The sequence below is a fragment of the Cyanistes caeruleus genome, chromosome 3 (assembly GCF_971803275.1).
Source record: "Cyanistes caeruleus chromosome 3, bCyaCae1.hap1.1, whole genome shotgun sequence".
In the NCBI taxonomy this organism is placed as follows: Eukaryota; Metazoa; Chordata; class Aves; order Passeriformes; family Paridae; genus Cyanistes; species Cyanistes caeruleus.
Window position 1 is genome coordinate 1,833,349 of NC_141703.1, and position 24,965 is coordinate 1,858,313.

The 24,965-nt window shown below is 50.9% G+C and overlaps 1 long non-coding RNA gene across 1 annotated transcript; it reads left to right on the forward strand.

Annotated features, from left to right (window-relative positions):
• Positions 1-1,561: 1,561 nt before the first annotated feature.
• Positions 1,562-4,805, forward strand: LOC111928763 (uncharacterized). Its single transcript, XR_015285328.1, has 3 exons — positions 1,562-1,857; positions 2,311-2,483; positions 4,439-4,805. It is a non-coding gene; the product is annotated as an uncharacterized LOC111928763 (long non-coding RNA).
• The last annotated feature ends 20,160 nt before the right edge of the window (positions 4,806-24,965 follow it).

Below are 24,965 nucleotides of genomic sequence, written 5' to 3' on the forward strand. Positions count from 1 at the left end.
CAGCCATGGCAGGGACACCTCCCACTGTCCCAGCTGCTCCCAATGTCCAGCCTGGCCTTGGGCACTGCCAGGGATCCAGGGGCAGCCCCAGCTGCTCTGGCAATTCCATCCCAGCCCCTGCCCACCCTGCCAGGGAACAATTCCTGCCCAAGATCCCAAGATCCAGCCCTGCCCTCTGCCCCTGGCAGCCATTCCCTGTGTCCTGTCCTAGGATTTGTGGTGGAATTTGAGTTGTCTGGGAATCGCTGGATGAATTGTCCATTTTCCAGCCTCCATCCATTCCATCCTCTACCTGAACATGACCCCTCAGGAATGAGGCATCCTAAACCCCAGTTCACTCCTGGAAAGACAATCCCAGGCTGGGGAATGCTGAGGAGCAGAACCTGGTGAGTCCTGTCGTGAAGGACGACGCTCACACAGACCCGGTGGCTCCGACCACAGCAGTTGTAACAAAGCTGTGCAGAACAACCAGATTCTGATTTTTTATGAATCAAATTGGAGGAAGTGAAAAGGAGGAACTTATCAATTACACGAGGAAGGGATTTGTCCTCCCTTTAACCCAAAGTTCTGGAGCGTGTGAAAGATTAGCAGGAGGGGTTGCCATGGGCCATTTGCTGCAACCCTCTCTGGAAACTTCCTGAAATAAAAAAAAAACACATTGCAGCTCCTGGGTAGGAGCCTTGGGGCACATGAGAACATAACCAAAGAATAATTGACCGCAAACATGAGCTACGTGCAGAAATGAGACTGCTCAGTGCTTTATTGACTCGAGGAGAAGAGGTTCTGAAATTCTCCTGCATTTGTTAAGCGGCACCTCCCGGAGACCTCAGAGATCTCATTATTATTTCCTGCTCCAAGCATAAAACTCAGGGGTGTTTTATGGATAAAATTACCTGGCAGCTAGGTCTAAAAGATGCTTTACCTGCAGCACCCTCTTTTCAGAGAATTAACCCTGACCACAGTGAAATGAAGAAGAAATTCATGCATTAAAATTCCTTGGAAAAGAAATGGCAGAGCTTGTATTAACAAGCCCAGTGGAGCCCAGGGAAATGGGAAAGCTGCTCCCAGCCTTACAAGATCAGACACAACAGGTTGCTGATTTAACAAGCTGCACTAATGCAGGATTTCTTGGCTGGTTTTCCCCCTTAAGGAGGAATTTTCCCCAGTTTTAATTCCTCGCTAATTTCGAAGCCTCGCACTCATTTTGCTGGATTTTCCACACTCTCATTCCCGAGGTATTTATTTATTTGTGTGTGACCAATCCATTGTCACAGTGTACAGGATTCTGAACACCCCCAGCATGGATTACAGGAGTTTTGGCTCTTAGAATGCACAGGAGAGGTTGAGGGAGCTGGGGTTGCTCAGCCTGGAGAGGAGTCCCAGCTGAGAGGGGCCTCAGCCCTGGCTGACCCTGGGTGTCCCTGGGTGTCCCTGGGTGTCCCTGGGTGTCCCTGTCCGTCCCTGTCCATCCCTGTCCATCCCTGTCCATCCCTGTCCATCCCTGTCCATCCCTGGCTGTCCCTGTCCGTCCCTGTCCGTCCCTGTCCGTCCCTGTCTGTCCCTGGGTGCAGGAGGGGCAGAGCAGGCCCAGGCTCTGCTCCAGGCCCAGCAATGGCACCAGAGCCACGGGCAGGGGCTGAGCCCAGCAATTCCCCCTGCACAGGAGCACAACTTGTGCCCTGGGCAGTGCCCAGAGAGGGGCTGGAGTCTCCTCCTGGGGATATTCCACAATATCCACAATCCATGCCCAGAGGTGGCACCGGGTGAGCTCTGTGGGCCCTTCCAGCCTGAGCCATCCCAGGGTTCTGCACCTTTCCAGAACAAGGGGACAACTTGTGACCACTGACGTGGCCCAAGGTCAGTGCCAAAGTTCTCCAGGGGTGAAGCTGCTTGGGAATGGCTCTGGTTTGCCGGTGGGGGCAGGAGGGGTGTCCAGAGCTGGAATTCCAAACCAGGCCCTTCGTGCTCTTGGGAGCTTTTCCTTCTCCCCTCTGGAGCAGCAGCTCCCATTGTCTCCTCTTCCCTCCCCACAGCTCTGGGACTGGAATTAGTGCTGGGCTCTGGGACTGGAATTAGTGCTGGGCTCTGGGACTGGAATTAGTGCTGGGATCTGGGACTGGAATTCGTGCTGGGATCTGGGACTGGAATTAGTGCTGGGATCTGGGGCTAGAATTAGTGCTGGGCTCTGGGACTGGAATTAGTGCTGGGCTCTGGGACTGGAATTAGTGCTGGGCTCTGGGACTGGAATTAGTGCTGGCTGTTCAGGAAAAAATGTTGGGAGCCAGGCAGGCCCATTTCTTCTGTGCCCAGGTGTTTCCAGAGACTCATAAATAGGTGGCTTGGAAAAATCATCGCTGCCCTGTGAGTCCATCCTTGTCCAGGTGTGAAAATGGGAGCAGAAAATAACCCTGGAGCTGGAAAACTTCCTGTGGGCCCAGTGAGGTCCTGTGGCTTCCTCTGCACATCGGAGCTGAGGTTTCCAGGTGACCTTGCCCCCACTATCAGTGAGATAACACTGCCCTGACCTGGCTTTTCCACAAGTCCTGTCCTGCAGAGCGGGATCCTCGTGGTGAGGGATGAGGGGAACAAGGGAAGCAGGAGGTGGGAGGGTGGGATTTTCTGATCCTCAGCTGGGAAAGGCTTGGAACAGAGAGGGGCAAAGGGGGGTCAGGCTGGCTGGGAGCAACAGGAGGAGGGAACAGCACTGGGAGACAGGAATGAACCCAATGGGATCAGAATTGATTGGGAAATTGTTCATTCATTCACCAGGTGACAGCAGCCAGCCCATGGGTTTGGGCCTGGAGGGACAGGACAGGGAGAATGGTTTTAAACTTCCAGAGGGGAAGGATAGATGGGATCTTGGGCAGGAATTGTTCCCTGGCAGGGTGGGCAGGGGCTGGGATGGAATTGCCAGAGCAGCTGGGGCTGCCCCTGGATCCCTGGCAGTGCCCAAGGCCAGGCTGGACATTGGGAGCACCTGGGACAGTGGGAGGTGTCCCTGCCATGGCAGGGCTGGCACTGGGTGGGCTCTGAGGTCCCTCCAAGCCCAAACCATTCCCTGACTCCATGACCCCGTGCTCACTGCACACCCACACACCTCAGCACTGGGACTTTTGGCTTGGAATTTAACCCATGGACTGGAAACTGTGGGAAACTCTGGGCTCTCCTTGCTCTGGAAGGGATCAGTGCCTGGATCAGCTGCCTGAGCCAAGAGAGATTCACCTGCAGGTGCCCAGGTCCAGGTGCTGTGTAAGAGGCAGCCAAAGGCACCCAGAAGTGGAACCTAGAAAAGGTTTTGGTGTCCAGAGCCCCAAACCTGGGGGTATCTCACTGACAGAAGCCCCTGTCTCAGCTGACCAGGACAATTCTGGGCAGAAGGGGAATGGTTTGGGTTGGAGGGGACCTTAAAGACCATCACAAAAATCCCTCTGATCTCTCCTTGCTCCAGCATTTTCAGCCCTCCCAGTAATTCCTATGGAATGGCAGGGAGAGCCCCAGCTCCAGCCTTTCTCTTCTGTGGGAAAGCAGCTGCTTTTTCTACCACCAAAAGTAAATTTTGGGTTGAATAAGGTGAGGAATAACACATCAGAGAATGCTCCTTTAACAGACCCAGCAGAGGAGAACAGCTGAATTTTTGGGATATAATCCTTCCCTGGGTTATTGGCTATGGAGATGCCTTCAGTTGTGTTTCTAAGTCAAGAGAGGAAGACCTGGGCTTGGAATTCGAGTCACTCCTGGTTCAAAAACCCCAAGATGTAAAGGCTGGGAAGGAAGGATCCCTGAAAAGCATCCCTTGGGATCTGCAGCTGTCTGGGGATAGTGACCCTGCCAGCCAGCAAACATGTCTGGGGTTTAGTCAACACTTCACTTCCACATCCAGGACAAGTGGAGTTCAAATTCTTCCCAACAGACTAATTAGGCAAAATATTTAGAACCGCTGCAATTCCAGTCATGCTTTTGCCATAACATTTGGAGAAACAATGATGCTTTCATATAGACAGGGCATCTGAGGCTGGGAAAACACCCAGGCCCTCTGTGGACACGAAATTATACTCAGGTTTAAGACCTCTGATGACAGAAATTCCTGATGCATCCAGACTTTGCTTGCTGGGCACACCTGAGAAGCTTTTAATTGGGTGCAGGAGGGCTTGAACTGTTCAATAACAGGGGAATATCATTTACAGCAAGAGCAGGGAGCTAATCAGACAGAATATTCTCTGCCAGAGCAGGCAATGTATATTTACAAAGCTTTTGTAGCTCCTTTGTTGTGCATTCTTTCCACACACCAGCACAGAAAGATCATGTTCACAGCAGCGCCTGCTGCGAGGTGTCACATTGCCTTTGGATTTTTCCAAATAATTAAAAACTAAAAAAAAAAAACCGAAGGAGAAGCGAAGGAATCCTGGAAATGGCCAACAAACCCTTCCATTTTCCTCAGGCTGTGACAAAACCTGTGAAAAACCCAGGGTCTTTGTGCCACATGAACGTGCTCCTGCTTTTTTCCTTCGCCGGAGCGTGTCGTGATGAAAGCGCGGCTGCGTCACCGGCGGCGTGCCTGAGAGAGCAGCCAGCCACTTCCACAAGGGTAGGAAAAGCAAATGCCCAAGAGTTTATGGAGTGACAGAGCCAATTCTTGTCCTGATTTATTGAACCTCCAACTGGAGCACTCCGATTCCCCTTCTGCCAAGTGATGTCGTTGGAATGCCGGGTTATTTTCTCATGCGAAAAACCAAAAAGAAGAAGAAGAAGAAGAAGAAGGAAAAAAAAAAATAAATAAAAAAATAAAGCCTTGGAACTCTTAAAATTAAGGACCTTCTCTCCTCTTGTCAGGCTGCAACAAACCCAGCATATTTCTCAGTGTGGCTCTTTTGCCAGTGGCTTTTAAAGCACGAAAGGTGGTTTTGTTTGGGGTTTTTGGAAATAAAAACAATGGATTATGTGAGGCCAGGCAGGTGAGGCAGCATCCAGAGCAGCCTGGGCTCCTCCTCCTCCTCCCCTGCCTTCCCCGAGTGCCTAATCCTGTAAACACCTTAAGGCAGAGCTGGCTCCTGCCCTTGGTGCTATCAAGTGGGAAGGCATTTCATTTTCCTGGAATGAAAGAGCCAATTTTTGCCCTTTTATGGAGCAGGGGAGGACTGGCTGCAGTGGAAACTTTCCTGCAATAAAGGTTGCCTTGTTTATGAGCCCTTTGTGTGGCACTTGTGGGACCACTCGGTCCTGCAGGCTCTGCTAAGGAGATCAGACCTTCTCATTCCTTCTCCCTGGGATTTGGGATGGGTTTTCCAACACTTCTTTGGCTGCCACACAAAGACTGATGGATGGACCGAGTTTGTTCCATACGGGGAATCCCAGAGGGGTTTGGGTTGGAAGGGACCTTGCAGCCTGTCCAGTGGGGCAGGGACACCTTCCACTGTCCCAGGGTGCTCCAAGCCCTACCCAAGCTGCTCTTGGACACTTCCAGGGATGGGGCAGCCACAGCTTTTTTCTGCTCTGGGCTCTCCACCCTCACAGGGAAGAATTTTTCCCCAATATCCCATCTAACCCTGCCCTCTTTCACCTTAAACCCATTCCCCTGGTCCTATCCCATGCCCTTGTCCAAAGTCCCTCTCCAAATTTGTGCCCCAAAGGTCTGAGATCACCAGAAAAGCCACCAGGAGCAGTTCTGCTCTCTGTTCAAACCAGTTCCACCAGTAAAAAAAAAACACGTTTGTGCATAAATCAGCCCTGCCAGACCCAGATTCTTGCTGCCTTTTCAGTTTTGAAATGCTGGTTCTGTTTGTAATTTCCAAAAAGCTGCTTTCACCTCAGAGTGAAAGACCAACCTGACACCAGAAAACAAAATGAGTGAGAAAGCTTTATCAGGGTTACAGTAAAACCACAGAACTCGTTTGTATCTCCAGTTAAAAAAATGACTGAGAGGGGGGAAATAAAACAAGAGACAAAATATCTGAGAGGGAACAAAGAGACCAAATATCCATCTATTTATCTGTCTATCCATCTAATTTTAAACCTCAAATAACACTTAATCCAGCAGCGTGTGGTAGGTGTTACTTTGGAAATGAGAACATGAAATTTCAAGCAATGATATCCTCCTGACAGAATTATTTAACCAGAAATGACAGATAACAATCAACCAGAGGAGCCAAGGGTCTCTTAACACCATTAAGTGATGAAGTTGTAAGAATGACAGCGAAATAATTCCTGGTGTGTTTGTTGACTCGTAGGAGCTGAAGCACCATGTTTCCATGGATATGGAGTTTCTGGTTTGTGCTTTTCCTATTTAAGGATCAATGCTGAGGAGAAAGCAGGATTCAGATCCGTGTTTCTTGTGGAGCGTAAACACCGATATTCCAAAGAGCCAGGTCTCAGCAGGCACAGAAAAGTTGGGATCAGTCCAGAGCCTGCGTTTATGGGGTGAAAAAGGGCTGAAAATCCCCCTCAGCCACTGGGAGGGATCCTGGAATCAGCATGGCCTGGGTTGGGAGGGGATTCAAATCCCACCCATTCCCACCCCAGCCATGGCAGGGCCACCTCCCACTGTCCCAGGAGCTCCCAATGTCCAGCCTGGCCTTGGGCACTGCCAGGGATCCAGGGGCAGCCCCAGCTGCTCTGGCAATTCCATCCCAGCCCCTGCCCACCCTGCCAGGGAACAATTCCTGCCCAAGATCCCAAGATCCAGCCCTGCCCTCTGCCCCTGGCAGCCATTCCCTGGCTCCTGGCCCTGCAGCCCTTGGCAATTGTCTCTCTCCAGCTTTCCTGGGGCTCCTTCAGGCCCTGCAAGGCCACCCTGAGCTCAGCCCAAAGCTTCTCCTGGCCAGGCTGAACAATGGCAGCTGGGCCAGCCTTTGCTGCCAGCAGAGCTGCTCCATCCCCCTGCTCAGATCCCTGTCACGTTCACATTCACCTTGTCCCTGACACCAAACCCCCAGGACATTTTTGCTCCCCTCACAAACCATGATGTGGCACGTGGCAGAGGTGGCTGGGCTGAGGTCCCATGGATTTTGGGATTCCAAGGCACCACCAGCCCCACCCAGCTGCGTGTGAGGGGCTCTGTGATCACCCCCCAGTCGAGCTTTTCCCCCGGTGAACGTTCCTGACTCCTTCTTTTTCCCCACACTCACATTGCCACTGATGTTCCCCTCCACCCTGACATCCTGCTGGTCATTCCTGTGCTTGTGTGGCCACAGGGTCACAGGTGTGACATCCATGAGGACACCCAGGCAGAGCAGGACATCAGCAGGGAACGCTCATGGAGGGAGGAGTTTGATCAGCAAAACCCTGTCCCAGGGCAGCATCAGAGAGCTTTCATTTACCCAACCTGCCCTAAGGGAGGAGTTTAAAAAGTGCTGGATCTTCTCTGAATCCCAGAGTCAAGGCTGGGAGAGCCCTCCAGGATCATCCAGTCCCACCCAGCCCCAGCAGCATCACCCCAAACCCTGTCCCCAAGGGCCACATCCAGACTCCTCTGGGACAATTCCAGCCACTCCAAACCTCCCTGGGCAGCTCATCCCAAGGCCTGACCGCTCTTCCAGGGAAATTTTCTTTCCCAATCTCCAACCTGAGCCTCCCCTGGTGCCATCTGAGGTCGTTTCCTCTCATTTTTTCCCTGCCCCTCCTGTCAGGGATTTGTGCAGAGCAGTGAGGTCCCCCCTGAACCTCCTTTTCTCTTTCTGGCCTGTCCCTCTCTGTGCTCACAAACACCAGGTTGTGTCTGGTTTATCCATTCTGGTCTTACAGAATCAGCTGGCACTGGGCCAACCAGACCATAAATTATCAGCAATTTCTGTTGAGAGCAGGGCTCTGCTGCCCAGCACCCCCAGGAACTCACCAGGCTGAGGGACAACAGGGTTCCTGCAAAAATGTGCCCCAGGCAGGGCTGTGACAGTGACACCAGCAAAGAGAAACACCTCAGGCCAGAGCCAGACTCTGTGGAAGGGGGAATGGTGAGAAAAGAAGGAATAATTGGGCAAAACACAGGTTCTCTGTTGGAAGAAAATGGTGACAAAATCTGCGAGATGTTTAATGGTGCGATTCACTCGTGGGGAAGAATTTGTTCATCAGCAGGAATTTGCCCATGGAAAGGGAGCTCAGGCCTTGGCAGGGGCTGCCCAGGGAGCTTTGCAGTGCCCATCCCTGCAGGTGTCACCTGGAGGTGGCATTCAGGGCTCTGGGCTGGGGACAAGGTGGGCATCGGCCACAGCTGGGACTCCCTGGGCTGCGAGGGCTTTTCCAGCACCAGGAAATTCTGGGATTCTGTGGGGACAGAAATCATCTCTGATTTGCACATTTTGAACTGTCAGAATTCCAGACACTCGATGGTGCCATCAGGCAGGCTGTGCCAGGCATCTGTGAGCATGGAAAGGGATCAGGATGTTTCCCAACACTTCTGGCAGGCCGGGCTGTCTGTGTCCCTTCCCAGCCAGTGCCCCCCGTGCTTTTCCCTCACTGCATTCCCAGATGGGATTGGGAACAGCAGAAGCTTTGCAGGCAGGAGTGACCCAGCTGGAATCCTCCCTCCCAGGGGTGGTGTGAGGAGGATGAACATTATCAATAATCACCACATAACCCAGGACAAGAGAGAGGGGAACGAATCAATGGATTTAGCAGTGAGGAAGGGACTGAACTTCCACTGTTTCGTACAGAAACCTCGGGAATTCCATGCCCAGAAACGCTGCAGGTGTGGGGGTGGGACAGAGGCACCAACAGCTGAATTTTCCTCCCACTCCTGATCCCAGCTCACAAACCTCTGGGACAGCAGAGATTCCACTTCCAGCTTTGTTTTGAATCCCATTTCCCCCCATCCCTACATTTGGGAGCAATCCTCTGCTCAGGCTGAGGTTTCCCTGCTTCAGGAAGGATTTGCCTGTATCCTTTCAGGCACAGCTGAGTTTTGCAGGGCTGGGGAATGAAGCAGGACCTGGCAGCCCTTTCCCAGCTCCTGGGCACAGGGAAGAGCTCAGCCCCTCATGGTCCCAGCAGGACCAGGCATTTCCCCCCTCCCCTGATCTCAGGGGGATGCTCAGCCACTCTGGAAAAACTCGGGTTATTTTCACAGCAATTAAGTCATTTCTTGGCTCCATCCTGCCCTGGGCTGCTCAGCAGATGGAGGGGGCCTCTTTTCCAGCCCTGCCCAGGTTCTGGGCAATCCCCAAATCCCTGTCTCTCATGGGGACACTCCAGAGCCGCTGCTTTGGTGGCTTTGTGAGCGCCACAGCTGCCTCTGGGTGTGTTTTATTTCCAGAACGTTCTGCCTGGACCATCCTGAGGAATCTCGGTTTGGCCAAGCGGAGCTCCTGCCACTCAGGGCCCTTCAGCTGAGCTTCTCCCTCCCTAATTTGGGCAGCTTTGAGCTCTGGTGTGGCTCAACCTTAAGCCCATTCTTTCATTTTTTTTTTCTTTTCATTTTTAACTAAGATCTAATTACACCCAGGACAGGGCCTCACGAATCAACCTGATTCTGTTGTGACAAGTTTAGCCCTGGGTGTGTGATCTGTCCTAGGAGATCACACAATTTTTCCTTCTCATCCCATTTAATAAATAAAAAAACAAAAAAATCCTCTTGCCTGCCCTCTTTCCCTTCTGATTTAATCATCAGCTATTGAAGTGACATGGAGAATAACACCTCCATTTGCCCAAACTGCTCAGCCTGGCATCTGACAGCTCTCAGGATCACAGAACACTTTCCCTGTTTACTTCCCACCCTGGCATGGACCTTCTGGTTCCTTCTTTCTGTGCCTGATACCGACTTGGTGGCTGCTGTCCTGCTCTGGGGGAAGAAATGAAGGGAGAAAAGACAACTGAAGGCTGTATCCAAGGAGATTTTTGTGGGAAAAAACAGGAGCTGAACTACTGTTTGTGCCTTCAAATCACCTGAGAAGGAGCAGGTGGACAATAAATCAACACCTGGGATTATTGGGTGATCAGGATCCTTTCATGTCCTCTGTTTCCCTTTTCTCCCTTCCTTTTTTTCCATCTGTTTTTGGGTCATATGAGTAGATAAGGGCCAGGCAGAGGAGATTCTTTTTGTTGTTTGTGGCCAGAGAAAACGGGTTCTTCAAAAGCAAGCAATAAATCTTATTAATTTCTGTTAATTATCCTGTGAGATTTGCACCCTCCGGATCTAAAATTCACCTTCACTCCCAGGACTGACCTCTCCAGAGCAGCTGCAGCCACCCAGTTCAATGTCAAGACTGAACCTCCTAATTCTCTTTTTTAAAGCTCAATACAGTTCTTTGATAAGATTTTGAGAGCAGAAATAAACCCTTCTCTCCCAGCTGTTTTCATCGGGCTTGGTGAAAGCCAGTCCCATCCCTGGAGTGCTGAGGGATCGGGTGACAGAGGCAGGAGTGTTGAAGGGAGGGTGGTGGCACCTGAGCAGCCCTGTGACCTTCACAGCTCCTTGGAGCAAAACCACCGGCCTGGAGGACACTGAAAAGCTGCCCAAAAGTTCCTGGGGGAGGAAAGGTCACAGTCCTGAAGTGAAACAGAGCTGAGTCAGCTCGGTGAGTGATTTCCAAGGGGGAGAGGAAGCACATCCTGCAGTCCCTGCTGTCCTGAGCAGCATGGAGAATCCCCAGGTGCTGGAGCCGTCCCACCACACATTTATTCCCAGGATCTCATTGTTGAGCTCTTCTGCAAAGGGACAGTCAATAATGTCCCTGGGAAAGGATTTGCCCCAGTCCTGGTCCTTCCCCGGGCAGCCTGGGACTGCTCTGGTCATCTCTGGGCCACCTTCCACCCCACCATGCACCAGCAGGTCCTGACTGTGCCACTGGGAAATCCTGACATTCCCACCAGGAAATCCTGAAATTCCACCAGGAAATCCTGAAATTCCACCAGGAAATCCTGAAATTCCACCAGGAAATCCTGAAATTCCCACCAGGAAATCCTGAAATTCCACCAGGAAATCCTGACATTCCACCAGGAAATCCTGAAATTCCACCAGTAGACCTGAAATTCCCACCAGGAAATCCTGACATTCCCAGTAGTAGATCCTGAAATTCCCACCAGCAGCTTCCACCTTGGCTTCGTTGGTGAGAAACCTTCCCCATGACATCAGAGCACAGCCAGGCCATAAACCCACGTGGCTGTGTCCTCACAGGAGGGGCCATGGGAGGTTGGATTGGGTTGGAAATGACCCCAAATGACCCTAAATGACCCCAGATCCCACCCATTCCCAGCCCTGCCATGGCAGGGCCACCTCCCACTGTCCCAGGAGCTCCCAATGTCCAGCCTGGCCTTGGGCACTGCCAGGGATCCAGGGGCAGCCCCAGCTGCTCTGGCAATTCCATCCCAGCCCCTGCCCACCCTGCCAGGGAACAATTCCTGCCCAAGATCCCAAGATCCAGCCCTGCCCTCTGCCCCTGGCAGCCATTCCCTGGCTCCTGGCCCTGCAGCCCTTGGCAGTTGTCTCTCTCCAGCTTTCCTGGGGCTCCTTCAGGCCCTGCAAGGCCACCCTGAGCTCAGCCCAAAGCTTCTCCTGGCCAGGCTGAACAATGGCAGCTGGGCCAGCCTTTGCTGCCAGCAGAGCTGCTCCATCCCTCTGCTCATCCTGGAGCCTCCTCTGGGCTCTCTCCAGCAGCTCCAGCTGCTCCCTGGGCTGGGATGCCATGGTTGGAAGCTGCACTCCGGGTGGGATCCCATGAGGATGGAGCAGAGGGGCAGAAGGAGGAATCATCTCCTCCCTGGGAGCCACCGCTGGGTTTTCCCACCACGTGGAAGAGCACAGCTGCCCTCTGGCCAGGGCTGAGCTTTAAAAATAATAGCTACACTACCACAAACTGTCCTGAGGCACATAAAAAAGTCATCCAGACATCAAAAATTGTCAAGGAGCTGCTCCCCTGCTGCTTCCCCAGCAATGAAATAAAGTCCTGCCACTCTGGATTTCTCCCAGTTATATTTGAGGCGAGTTGGAGCCCCAGGTTTCCAAATCCTTTTATTGAATTAAGGGCAGAATTCCTGTTTCCAAAGGCTCCCATCAACATGACAACACTGGAGCAAACAAGAACAGCCTATTTAAAAGCAGGCAAACATTTCCCAGATGAAAGACAAACACTGTAGGTATTTATTAAGGCCCTAATCCAACTAAATCTCGAATCCATTTAGCAAAAGAAAAAAATCTTCAAACAACCATTTTCAAGAGTCTCCAGAACTCCCAAGACATCTGAAATGTTTTATCTTTCAGGAGGGCTTGTAGTGATAGGACACAGGGAATGGCCTTAAGGCATTAAGTGCCTCCTGGCACTGTCAGGAGCTTTAGATGGGATCTTGGGCAGGAATTGTTCCCTGGCAGGGTGGGCAGGGGCTGGGATGGAATTGCCAGAGCAGCTGGGGCTGCCCCTGGATCCCTGGCAGTGCCCAAGGCCAGGCTGGACATTGGGAGCACCTGGGACAGTGGGAGGTGTCCCTGCTATGGCTGGGGTGGCACTGGGTGGGATTTGAGGTCCCTTCCCAACCCAGAATTCCGTGATTCCATTATCTATTCCATTATATATTCCGTGATATCCATTCCCTCAATAAAAAATTCCTGTGTTTTCTGGATTCTGCTGGGATGAAGGACCACAGGATCTCTGGTTCCCTCAGTGCTGCAGGCACAGGGCTCCTCTTTGCAGCTCTCTCAGTGCTTTGCCTTTTTCCTCTCAAATTCAGGCTGGGCTGGAAAAACTCCTCACGTCGTTGGATTCAAAATCTATTTCATGGAATGATGGAATATCCTGAGTGGGAATGAACCCCCAGGGATCCCCCAGTGCCCCCCTGCCCTGCCCAGACCCCCCAACAAGCCCAGCCTGGGCATCCCTGGATGCTCCTGGAGCTCTGGCAGCCTCGGGGCCGTGCCCATTCCCTGGGGAGCCTGGGCAGTGCCAGCAGCCTGTGGGGAAAGAAGAGCCTTGCCCTAAAAGCCAACCTAAATCCCTGCTGGGCCAGCTGCAGCCGCTCCCTGCTGCTGTCCCTGTGCAGAGACCCGAGCTGTCCCTCAGGAGGAACCTGCAGGATCCTGGTTTGGGGCTTTCCAAAGCTCAAGGTTTTTCCACCAATGGATTTTTCACCCCAAACCCCTGGGAGTTTGTGTCTGGGTAACTTCAGTCCCAATGGAACAGTGATTTTGACAGCTTTGTCCATCACCACTGCAAAGTTTTTCCAGGTGCAGGATGCTCTGCATGGACACAACACACCTGGAGATCCCTCTGCCTTTCCCTTCCTCCTGGGCCTTCCTAGTCCTCATTCCCATCTTCTTCAGAGGGACTGGCACAAAATCCAAGTTCTCCTTCTTCCACAAAAATGAGATTCCTCTGGTGCCTGTTCTGAGAGCCCGGAGGACAGAGCTGGTATGGTAAAATATCTTATATACAATGCAAATTTCTTTCATTCCAATGGCTTCCCTCCTAACAAGTAACAAAATTCAAGTTTTAGGAGAAAAGCTGTTCAAAGAGCTGCCCAAAATATGAAATTTTCCAGAATTGCCTCGTTTCCAAGAAGAAAAGGAACATTTGCCTGTATTTAGATTAGCAGAGGAATAAATACAGATGATTAAATATATCATGAGTCTGAATTTATTTTTATTTTTCTGATGTGCCACTGGCTTTGTTGTGCAAGGTTTTTCCCATTAGTTATTTTTAGGGGGTTTAGATTGTATTTTCCCCTAAAGGGTGACATAATGTCTTGTTAAGACAATTGACCCAGATAAGACCACGCCAACTTCATCAGAATTGGGCTGATGCATCTGGATTTTGGATATTTTGGTGGGTCACAGACCAATAGTCTCTGTGGCATGGAAAATATTTCCATTTTTCGTTTTGTTTTGTTTTTTTTAGACTGCCAGCTTCAGTGAGGCTCCTCCAAGTTGACACTGGTTAAGAGTGACCTAATTCAAGACAAAGATGCCTGGCCCTGAGGGAGACAGAGCAAAGCAGCCCCCAAATTTAAGGGTGAGGCAGAAAAGTCTTTTGGGTCAGCAAACATCCCGAGGGAATCCTGCTCCTCTGGGACACCACTGGTGCCTGGGGAAGAGCAAGTCACGTTTCAGCAGCTCCTGCAGAAGCTGATTAATCAATCCCCTGCCTTCTCCAGCCTGAAAAACCTGGGGAGCAATCCTGAAAAATCCCTGTGTGCCAGGGAAGCAGCCACACGTGCCCTGCACTGCCAGCCCTGCTCTGGAGGGGAAGACTCTGAGGACTCTGGTCCCTCAAGCTCTGGTGACCCCCAATTGTTTGTTGCCACAAAAAATAGGGCAAAGCTGTGCTCCACATCTGCTGAAAGCAGGCCAGGAAGGGAGGTTTCAAAGGGGTGAGGGCTGAGGTTTCTGAGGCTTCCTTCTCGTGCCAAGGGAGAGGTGTGGGCCCGTGGGGGCTGGGAGGGAGAATCCAGCATCTCCAGGGCCAGATTCCTGATCAGGAAGATGGGAAGAGGGTTTGGGAAAACCAGTGGTTGGGAAAAAGGGCAGAACCTCCCAGGGAGCAAAGCTTCTTCTTCATAGAACTGCTCCTCTCAGCTCACACCGGCACGGGGGGACCGGGAGCTGCCCCTGGATCCCTGGCAGTGCCCAAGGCCAGGCTGGACACTGGGAGCTCCTGGGACAGTGGGAGGTGTCCCTGCCATGGCAGGGCTGGCTCTGGATGAGATTTAAGGTCCCTTCAAACCCAAACCATTCCATGGTTCTGTGATCATTTATGATTCAATGATATTTTGTTTTAACCAGACCCGTGGGCAGTTGAATCTCTTGATTTTGGTGATTTTTAAGGTGCAAAAGTGAAAATGGAGCTGTTTGCTAGACCCAAGTGCAACTATAATAGATTTTAAAAAATAAAATATTCAACCCTTTAGAGGGATGGAGCAGCTCTGCTGGCAGCACAGGCTGGCACAGCTGCCATTGTTCAGCCTGGCCAGGAGAAGCTTTGGGCTGAGCTCAGGGTGGCCTTGCAGGGCCTGAAGGAGCCCCAGGAAAGCTGCAGAGAGACAATTGCCAAGGGCTGCAGGGCCAGGAGCCAGGGAATGGCTGCCAGGGGCAGAGGGCAGGGCTGGATCTTGGGATCTTGGGCAGGAATTGTTCCCTGGCAGGATGGGCAGGGGCTGGGATGGAATTGCCAGAGCAGCTGGGGCTGCCCCTGGATCCCTGGCAGTGCCCAAGGCCAGGCTGGACATTGGGAGCAGCTGGGAGGTGTCCCTGCCATGGTTTGGGTTGGAACTGGATTATTTTAAAGGTCCCACCTAGCCCAAACCATTCCAGGATTCTGGATCTTTTGTTTTAGCCTGCCTTGTAGGCAACCCAATCTTAATTTTTAAGGTACAATGTTAAAGACATTTGTTTGACCCCTGTACAACCATAACAGATTTTAAAAACAGAATTTGCATCAGAGCCAAGGGGTACCCAAAACAACCCTTTGAACCAGGTATGAAACATCCAGCACTTCCCAGTCCTTAAATACTCAGTACAATAGTGTAGGTGAAATTCAGAGCAAAACTTCCTATTCTTCCTTCTAGAGCTGGAATTCATTTGGTGACTTAATTCTTACTCACAGTGAAGATTGATTTGCTTTGTATTTAATAAAGTATTTTATGCTGGATCGGTGTAGCTTTCCTAATAATTGCTCCATGCTGATCATGTGTCTCTTGGTTTTATTTTGCTTTTAAAGACCATTTTAATGGCATTTCTAAAATAAATTCTGGGACTGAGTCACTTTTATTTTACTGTGTAACACGGGTCCAGAATATCACAGGGTACAGAGAGCAGGTTTCCAGCTCACCACATCCCTCAGGGAATTGGGGGTTTTTATGCTGTTGTTATATTTTGCTCCTGTATTTAAAGTGAGCAGTAAATTTTGGAGCCCTGGTTCCCTCTCTGCTGCCAGTGACTCCCTGGATTTCTTGCACTGTCCCACCTCAGCCTTGCCCCTCTCCCAAAGTGAAGTTGGAGGCTGTTCATCCTTTCATAAGCAGGATTTGGAGTTCTTTCTTCAAGCAATGACCACAGCTGGAAGGAACACAAAATCACTTTAATCCTGACAGGCAGCCACCCTCTTCATGTGATCACTGCAATCCAGCCTCAAAATCAGAAAAAAATGTTGAAATCTTGGGTTTAAAATTTACCTGCAGAGCAAATCAGAGGCACCAGAGCCTGGTGAAAATTTCCCAATTTTCCCAATTCATCCCAGATGGGTCTGCTCAGAATCTGACCGGCCCCTGGAATCACAGAGCATCCTGAGCTGGAAGGGACCCACAAGGATCATGAAATTCCTGCTCAGACATCCCAACAATCCCACCCTGGGCGTCCCTGTGGTGTCCAAAGGCTCCCGGAGCTCCGGCAGCCTCGGGAACGTGACCCCTGGCACACGGGGCCTTCTGAAAAATTAATGACAATTAAGTGTCTGAAATCTGAGCTATTTTTGGACCTTGTCAATGCAGAATCTGAGAGCAGCTGCTGAAGGGAAGCTGGGCAGGGTCACAGTGTCCAGACAGGAGAGCTGCACATTCCAATTACTCCGAAGCTCTAAAGTTTGCTCTGACAGAATCAGGTCTAAAATCCAACCCCCACCTTTTCTGCACTCAGGAACAGCAGGGAATGTAAAACAACTCCTTGGGCAGGTACATTCCCGGGGAAAACACCATTCCTGAGTGACCACTGCAGCCAGGATTGGGATGCAGAGCACATCCCAAAACCTGTGAGCAGAGGATGAAACCAAATCCTGCCCCAGAGCAGGCACGTGCTTGGCCTTCAGCTCTTTCCCTCGCACAGGTTCGTTATTGCTGCTCTAAAAACCTCTGTCCTGAACAGTTTTTTTTGCCTTTAAATCACACAGGTTCAATTTCAGCACCTTCAACTTGAGCAATCTCGTTCCAAGTGTGGTTTATTATGGTTTATGTCAACCGCTGGAGCCCGAAATCATGGATTAAAAGCTAGCAAAAGCTGTTTCTGAGGATTCAGAGCTATTTTTTTTCCCTCCTGGAGAAGCAATAAGCAGAAGACCTTGCTGACATGGTGCTCAACAATCTCCTGCTATCTCGAGCTGGGGGAGGGACAGCAAGGGAAGGGGGGAACAAATTGTTCCTTTCAAATTCAGCTCTCTGCACTGGTGTTTCTGTGCAGCTGGAGAAAAGCGTTCCAAGTGTCTCGTTGGGATGTCCTGAAGTGCTCAGCAGTGAGTGCAGATGAAATGTGTGGAATAAGAAAATTTGTGCCTTCTGGTGAAACACAAAAGCTTTGGGGCAGCACGAAGGGCTGGGCCTTTATCACAGCAACAGCAGCCCCACATTTCTGACTGAGACAGCTCTTCTGGCACAGAAATGGAAATGCAGGCCAGTCCTCAGCAGTGATAATGTTGAAACACTGGCAACTCTCTGAGCAGATGAATTCCCTATTGAAAAAACTGTGACTAAGGAGGCTGAGGATTGAGAGCGTGGCTCAGTGGGATCTGGCTGGCACCCCATAAAACAACATCACACTTCCCTTACAAAAACCCTGCCACTGAAATACCACCCAAACATTAGAGTGCTTGGGAATGAGCAATGAGGGAAGCAAACTGCTTCCCTCCTGCTGAGCACAATCCTTCATCACTCACTCCCACCTCATCATCCCAGCCACCCGTGGCCCTGCAGGAACTGCTCTGCCTTGGGCCGCGGCTCATCCCCGATTCCCTGCGGCTTTTTTTGGGATGTTCCGTGCCTGCACTGCACCCCTGATGCTCCTCCACTTCCCAGCACATCCAGGGCCTCCTCCTGGAGTCCCTGCTCTTGTCTCATCTCTGCTTTTTCTTGGCCCTTTGCTCCTCACAAACATCAGCGGTGCGTGCGCGCGCTCCCGGAAAATTCCTGCCATTTTCACCGTGATCCATCGGGGGGAAAACTCCTGAACTGCCTCTGCAGCAGCTCTGAGGGGCTTCAGCTCCACCTCAGGCTGCCCAAAGGTGGCTTTCCATGAATGCCTCAGACGTGCCAAGGCCGTGGGATCCTCCCAGCTCTCCCCCGCGTGCGGCGAAAGCTGTGCCTTGGGAAATGTGACACTCCGCTAAAACATTGATGAAACGCTCGGGAGCATGAAAGCAGCTGCCAAAGGTTGGTTAAAAATTTAAGGGAGCTGCTTATGAAAAACATAAATGCTCGTTTGAGGTGATGCTGTGTGCTGGGGGGAAGCACCCTGTCAGTGAAACACCCTTTCCCGAGGCTTTTTTTAGGAAAAAAAAGCTATGATAAGTCACAAGTTCTTGCTTCAAATTAGGAAAAACTCTTCCCTTTTTCATTCTCAAGCCTATTTATCGAGTTTTTACTGATCCTGGTGACAGGGAGGATCTAAATAACCCTTTCCATGGGCCCTGCCAGGCCTGTTCCTGCAAACCTGCTCAACTTCATGTGGGCAAATAAAGGAGACACAGGAGCGTTCCCATGGCTCAGGTTCCTAATTCCAGAAAGCCAGGGCTGAAACCGTGGGGTGAAGATTGTTGTAAATAGTAAAAACATTTGGATATTTAGAAATGACTCAGAAATAAGCCACTCTTAGGATTAAAAAGCGCTGCAAGAAGATCAGGATAATCTACAGTTGGTGAGGCCTTTGCAGCCCCTGGATGGCTCAGCCCAAGACTCCAGGATTTACACACAGACATAAACAGAGCTGCTCCAGATCTGCTGAATTTTATCCAATTCCCAAAGCCCTGCTCCCTGAACATCCCCACTAAGTTAAACAAAATCCTCTGCTCAGGATCACACCACGCAGGCCATTGGTCTTTGCAAGTCCTTGTAAGGAGGGTTTGATTAAAACCATGCAGCTCTGATCAAAATTAGCACTGTCTGAAATGTCTCTCTTTCTCCAGGGGTTCTTGGCCAGTCATGGCTTCCATCCCAAATCCCTGAGCTCCTCCACTCCTGGGCACAGCAGAGGGGCCACCAGGGCAGGGACAAAGGTGGCTCCAAGCCATTGTCATGTCTTACACCCCGTTCCAGGGCCCCTTCTGCTGCTTTGGCCTGAGGGCAGCCCCTTGGGGCAGATAAAACTCCTGTTTCAGGACATAAAACATCCCCATCCCTCACCAGCCAGGACTAATGGGACACACCAAAGGATCCCCAGGGCTGAAAACGTGGAGGAATCCCCAGGCTGAGGCAAGAGAAGCACTGTCAGCCTCGCTGCTCCCCTTCCCCAAAGCCTCTCCAGCTTTCTTCACATGTCCCAGAGAAGCTGTGGCTGCCCCTGGACCCCTGGAAGTTTCCAAGGCCAGGATGGAGTAAGCTAGGGTGGTGGAAGGTGTCCCTGCCCATAATCCTGAAGTTCTTTCTGATCCAAACCATTCCACCACTCTATAGCCTGGGTTAAGCTCAGAGCCTGGAACTCAAAACATTAAAAAAATATTGAAATCAAGTTTCATCTCCCTGCCCTTTTCCTACTTTGATTTATTTACCTGGTAATTTTTACTTCAGCCAACTGTGTTGCAAAAAGTCACAAATTTTACCTTAAAAAAAAAAAAAAACCCAACTAAACAGAAAAAACCCAACCAAAATAAGACTGATAAAAGAAATCCAGTGAAGAACACACACTATTCCAGCCCCTCAGCCAGCCAGGAAAATGTGCAGATGTAATGGGATCATTAATTTTCTAGTCCCTGGATTAACACCCTGAACAGGCTGAGATAACATTGGCTCCAGCCCCCCATTACCTGGATAATCAGGGGGATTAACAAAGCCTGTGATTAGAAGAGGCTCCTGATTTCTGGAGGCTTTAAATGTCACTGATATCACAAATCTTGGTTAAGCCTTTCTGGTTTATGTGGCGATGGCGTCACGGGGAGAGGAGGAGGAGGAGGAGGAGGAGGGAGAGGTGAAGCCAGGGAAGGGGAAGGAGTAGGAAGAGGTGGCACAGCCTGGGTAAATCTCAATTTTTGTTGTGCACAGCTCAATCCGAGTTTGTTGGAATAAATGGGAAGAGTCCCAGTGATTTCAGTGGACTTTGGACACAGCCCCAGAACCTTCAAAATGTAAACAGGAGCATCTGGGTGTGTGCCTGGCAGGGCAATTCCCAAAAACAAAACCACCCCAGCACGAGAGGAGCCTCTCCAACAGCCCTGGGGAAGCTGAGCTCCGGCCCCCAGCCCTGACCAGGGACAGTGGCACTCAGGGATTGCAGGATCAGGGAACCCTGGCTTGGGAGGGAGATGAAAGCTCATCCAGCCATGGCAGGGACACCTCCCACTGTCCCAGCTGCTCCCAATGTCCAGCCTGGCCTTGGGCACTGCCAGGGATCCAGGGGCAGCCCCAGCTGCTCTGGCAATTCCATCCCAGCCCCTGCCCACCCTGCCAGGGAACAATTCCTGCCCAAGATCCCATCAAATCCTACTCTGAAGCCATTCCCTGGCTCCTGGCCCTGCAGCCCTTGTCCCCAGTCCCTCTCCAGCTCTCCTGGAGCCCCTTCAGGCTCTGAAAGGGGCTCTGAGGTCTCTCCCAGCTGGGAAAATTGCTCCCATTGACCCAGAGGCTGCATTTTCCTTCCCAGACAGAGCAAATGTGACTCTGGGAATGTCATTCCTCGTCTCAGCCCCAAAAGATTTTGTGAAATCACTCTCAGCTCACCTCATGTTCCATTTCTTGCTCCTCCAACCATTTTCCACCTGAGCCTCAAGAAAACTGAGCAGCAGCAATGCCCAAACATTTCAAGAGGTCTGAGGTTTTCTCTGCAGCTCTGCCTTCAGTTGCATGAGCTCTTTAGGAATTTTAGACTTGTATCAGTCAGTCTGTTCACTCTAAATATCACAATAATGAACTGAATATTCACAGCATGAAAGTAGTCCTGACCTGGCATTAAAGGCATACTGATTAATGTTTTAAAGTATTTAGTGTTCGTGGTAAACATTTTTCTCCTACTCTTAGAACAGGGAAGTATCTCAACCCATGCCAGGATTCATATCCTAACATCATTAAAGGTGATGAATTGCCCTGGTTTTCATGTGGATGTAAAATATAATTCCTTGGGAATTTCGCTGTAGTTTAATGTTAATTTATATTTACTCTGCTAAAAAATCCCATTCCCTTTCAATCCTGCATTTCTGCAGTTCCCCCAGGTTCTCTTGGGGGTCACAAAGTGGAACATTTCATTTCTTTAATATTGCTTTCTTTACGTTTGTGTTTGTTGTTCTTTCACCCACTCATTCATTGCTGTTAGAAATTAACTGGCAAAGCCACCTCTCCTCACTGGGAGCCATAAATCCTCCCCTTCACGGGGGGCACAGGACAACACCACCCCTCCACAGGCTCCTCTCTCTTCCCCAGCCTCTCCCTTTGGACTTTTTGGATCCTCACACCCAAAATTCTCAATCTCCAGCTGCTGTTTATGGTGTTTTGCACTTAAATTGAAGCACTACATATGATCACGCTTGGCAAATTAAAGCTCTTAAAGGGAGGGAATTCCAGAGGCTGGGACCAAACAGCACCTCATGTTCTCTGGGAACAGGGACAACAGCAAAGCCATTCCCTCCTTCCCTCAGTTTTAGTGGGGAATCCTGGAATTCTAGAGTGGTTTGGGATGGAAGAGACCTTAAAGATAATCCAGTGTCCTCCCCTGCCATGGCAGGGCCACCTCCCACTGTCCCAGGAGCTCCCAACGTCCAGCCTGGCCTTGGGCACTGCCAGGGATCCAGGGGCAGCCCCAGCTGCTCTGGCAATTCCATCCCAGCCCCTGCCCACCCTGCCAGGGAACAATTCCTGCCCAAGATCCCAAGATCCAGCCCTGCCCTCTGCCCCTGGCAGCCATTCCCTGGCTCCTGGCCCTGCAGCCCTTGGCAATTGTCTCTCTCCAGCTTTCCTGGGGCTCCTTCAGGCCCTGCAAGGCCACCCTGAGCTCAGCCCAAAGCTTCTCCTGGCCAGGCTGAACAATGGCAGCTGTGCCAGCCTTTGCTGCCAGCAGAGCTGCTCCATCCCTCTGCTCATCCTGGAGCCTCCTCTGGGCTCTCTCCAGCAGCTCCAGCTGCTCCCTGGGCTGGGCCCCAGGGCTGGGGTTGGTCTCTCTGCAGGTGGGGTCTCACCTCAGGGGGCTCGGGGGTGGAATCATCTCCCTTGACCTGCTGGAAACCAGCAAAATTCCTTGGAATTTGCAAAAAAACATGAGCACAACATAAACTTCTGATTAAAGAAGCTTCCCGAGGGCAACTACTGAAGTAATCTGTGTGGAAAGACCAAAGTGCAGATTTGTTTGAAACAGCCTAAGAAAACCGAGGAAGAAAATTTCCACTGCGCCACCAAAAAATTTCCACTGCCCCAGCGCTCTGCCCTCCAATGGGAAGGACGATGTTCAACACACAAAAAAAAATAAATCTTTATTCACAGCAGGCTTAGATAATAGACCTCAAAATATTTCCTGGGTGCGTAGCTGTGCATTTTGGAGATGTGATTAAGGCATCCTTAGCCACGGGCGCTGCTGCGTCTCTCCCTGCGTCACCCCTTTGACGCAGCTGTGGCGCGTGGCGGGAACGTTGGATGCGTGGAATATTTCTGGGAGAAGATGCTGGCAGAGGCTCAGGCTCTGCCACAAGGGATGAGGCAGCGTGTCCATCAAGCCCCAACACTCTGCAAGGAAGGCAAACATTCCCTATAGGAAAAAAAAAAAATAATGATGGTGCCAGTGAGGTCAGAGGCAGGATTCCGGATCTGGGAACGCTCAGGTTGTGGGAAAAGCAGGAGCTGTCTCCAGAGCACTTCTCAAAAGGCTCCAGATTTTTATTACAAATCCCTCTACCCTGCTCCTGTGAATATCAGAGAAGACTGAACACAGCTTCAGGGAATGACCTTCAGTTCAGCTCCTTGAAGCCCTGAAGTAAATGTTTTAGAAAAATTGTCAGTGGAGAAGGAAAACGTCACAGGGAGAAACTCCACAGGTTCTTGTCCAGCTGTGGTGTGAATAAAGCCAGGTTTTCTGGAAGAGTTCAAGGCCAGGATGGAACAGCCTGGGATAGTGAAGGTGAATTGGGATGGGATGGGCTTTAAGGTCTCTTCCAACCCCAACCATTCCATCATTCCATAATTCAATGGTTCTGCCATTCTTTGCTCTTTATCCTCCATCCAAACCAATTCCCAGCACCTTTCCCTAAGATTCCTATCAAGCAAGAAGCAGCCTGGAATGCAGCTCATCCAGAGCTCTGTTTGGGCTGATTAGCCTTAAAATGCTCATTATCATACAAACAAATCCCTGAATTCTGCCTGCCTGCCCTTGGGTGTGATGTTCACGGAATGGTTTGGGTTGGGAAGGGACCTCAAAGCCCACCCAGTGCCAGCCCTGCCATTGCAGGGCCACCTCCCACTGTCCCAGGAGCTCCCAATGTCCAGCCTGGCCTTGGGCACTGCCAGGGATCCAGGGGCAGCCCCAGCTGCTCTGGCAATTCCATCCCAGCCCCTGCCCACCCTGCCAGGGAACAATTCCTGCCCAAAATTCCAAGATCCAGCCCTGCCCTCTGCCCCTGGCAGCCATTCCCTGGCTCCTGGCCCTGCAGCCCTTGGCAATTGTCTCTCTCCAGCTTTCCTGGGGCTCCTTCAGGCCCTGCAAGGCCACCCTGAGCTCAGCCCAAAGCTTCTCCTGGCCAGGCAAGAAGCTGAGCTGACCTTCACTCTCTCCAGTTCCTGATTTTCATGGCCCTGGCAGGAATTTAATATCTTTGAAAACCCTTTCCCCCTGTCCCCTGTAGCTGAAATCAGAGGATCCACAGTGGTGGGAAGGGCAGAGGAGTCTGGCTGTGACGGCACCAGAGCAGCACCTCAGGGACCAGCCAGGCACCGGTGTCACCTCTGCTTGTCACAGTGGGACAGGACATCTCCACCCTCAGCTTTCTCCAGCCCTTGGCACGTGGCACTGCCAGGTACCCACACCTTGGGAAGGGCTCTCCTTCCCCAGGGGACACAAAGGCTGGCACCTGGCAGCTCCCTGCTATCCAACAGCAGATCTCCAGTTATCCATAAATCTCTGGTTGCCACTTTTATGACATGAAACAGTGAGCAATTTCTTAAATGTACCTTGTGACTCACTGCAGATTAATTCATTGAGTAATCCTTCCTCGTTCGGAGGAGAAATAAATTCACTCACGTTTCATCGTACCTGCACGTGTGGGAATATTTATCCATGTGAGATGACCCGTGGCATTTATCCAGGGGCAATTTGGGAAGTATCAGCTCGTTTTCAGGCACTGTTGTGTGGCTCTGGAATTCTCTGTTTGGCTGGCAAGGGCTGGGATGTTTACTGCAGCACAGAGACTGGGAAATCAGTGCTGGGAGTTTGTCACAGGATCAGAGGGGCTGAGGTGGGAAGAGCCCCCTGGATGCTCAGGATTGTGTCCTGTTGCTGTGGGATCTGGGTCTCCTCAGGGCTGAGCCCCTCTGGGACACCCCCTCAAAGGGGAGATTCTCTTAGCTCAGCTCTGCTTCACAAAGGAAACTCCAAAAGGCTTCTTGTTTCTCCTGTTTATTAACATATTATCAAAAGCCTTGGCAGGTCTTCCCCAGACTTTCTGCTCAAATTCACCCATCACAGCTTTGGCTCAAGTTGGCTTGAATAGCACAAAATGGCCCCAAACTCTGCAGTCTCTTTATCTTTATACTCATTTTCCCCCAATTAACAACAGACACATGAATTATTTTTCTTAATGACCCAATGACCCAACACCTGAGTGCTGCACTGTGACATTTTCTATCCAATCACTCACTATTACCCAAAAACCTCTGGAAGAAGAAGATGAAGAAGAAAGAAGGACAAGAGACAACATCCTAAATCCTCCATCTTGTCTTCTGCTTTCTAAATTAGTTTATACTCTAAACTTTGACTTTTTCATCCAGTGACTTAAGAAAATTCTCTAATCTACACACTCACACTTTCAGCTTTTCTATTTCATTTAACACTTGTTTTCTTGGATATCAGAGCTTGGTATCAGAGATAAGGGCACACTCTGTGCCTCAGACTCCAGCGTGTCCAGGAGGTTTTTGAACATCTACAGGGATGGAAAGCTTCCAACAGC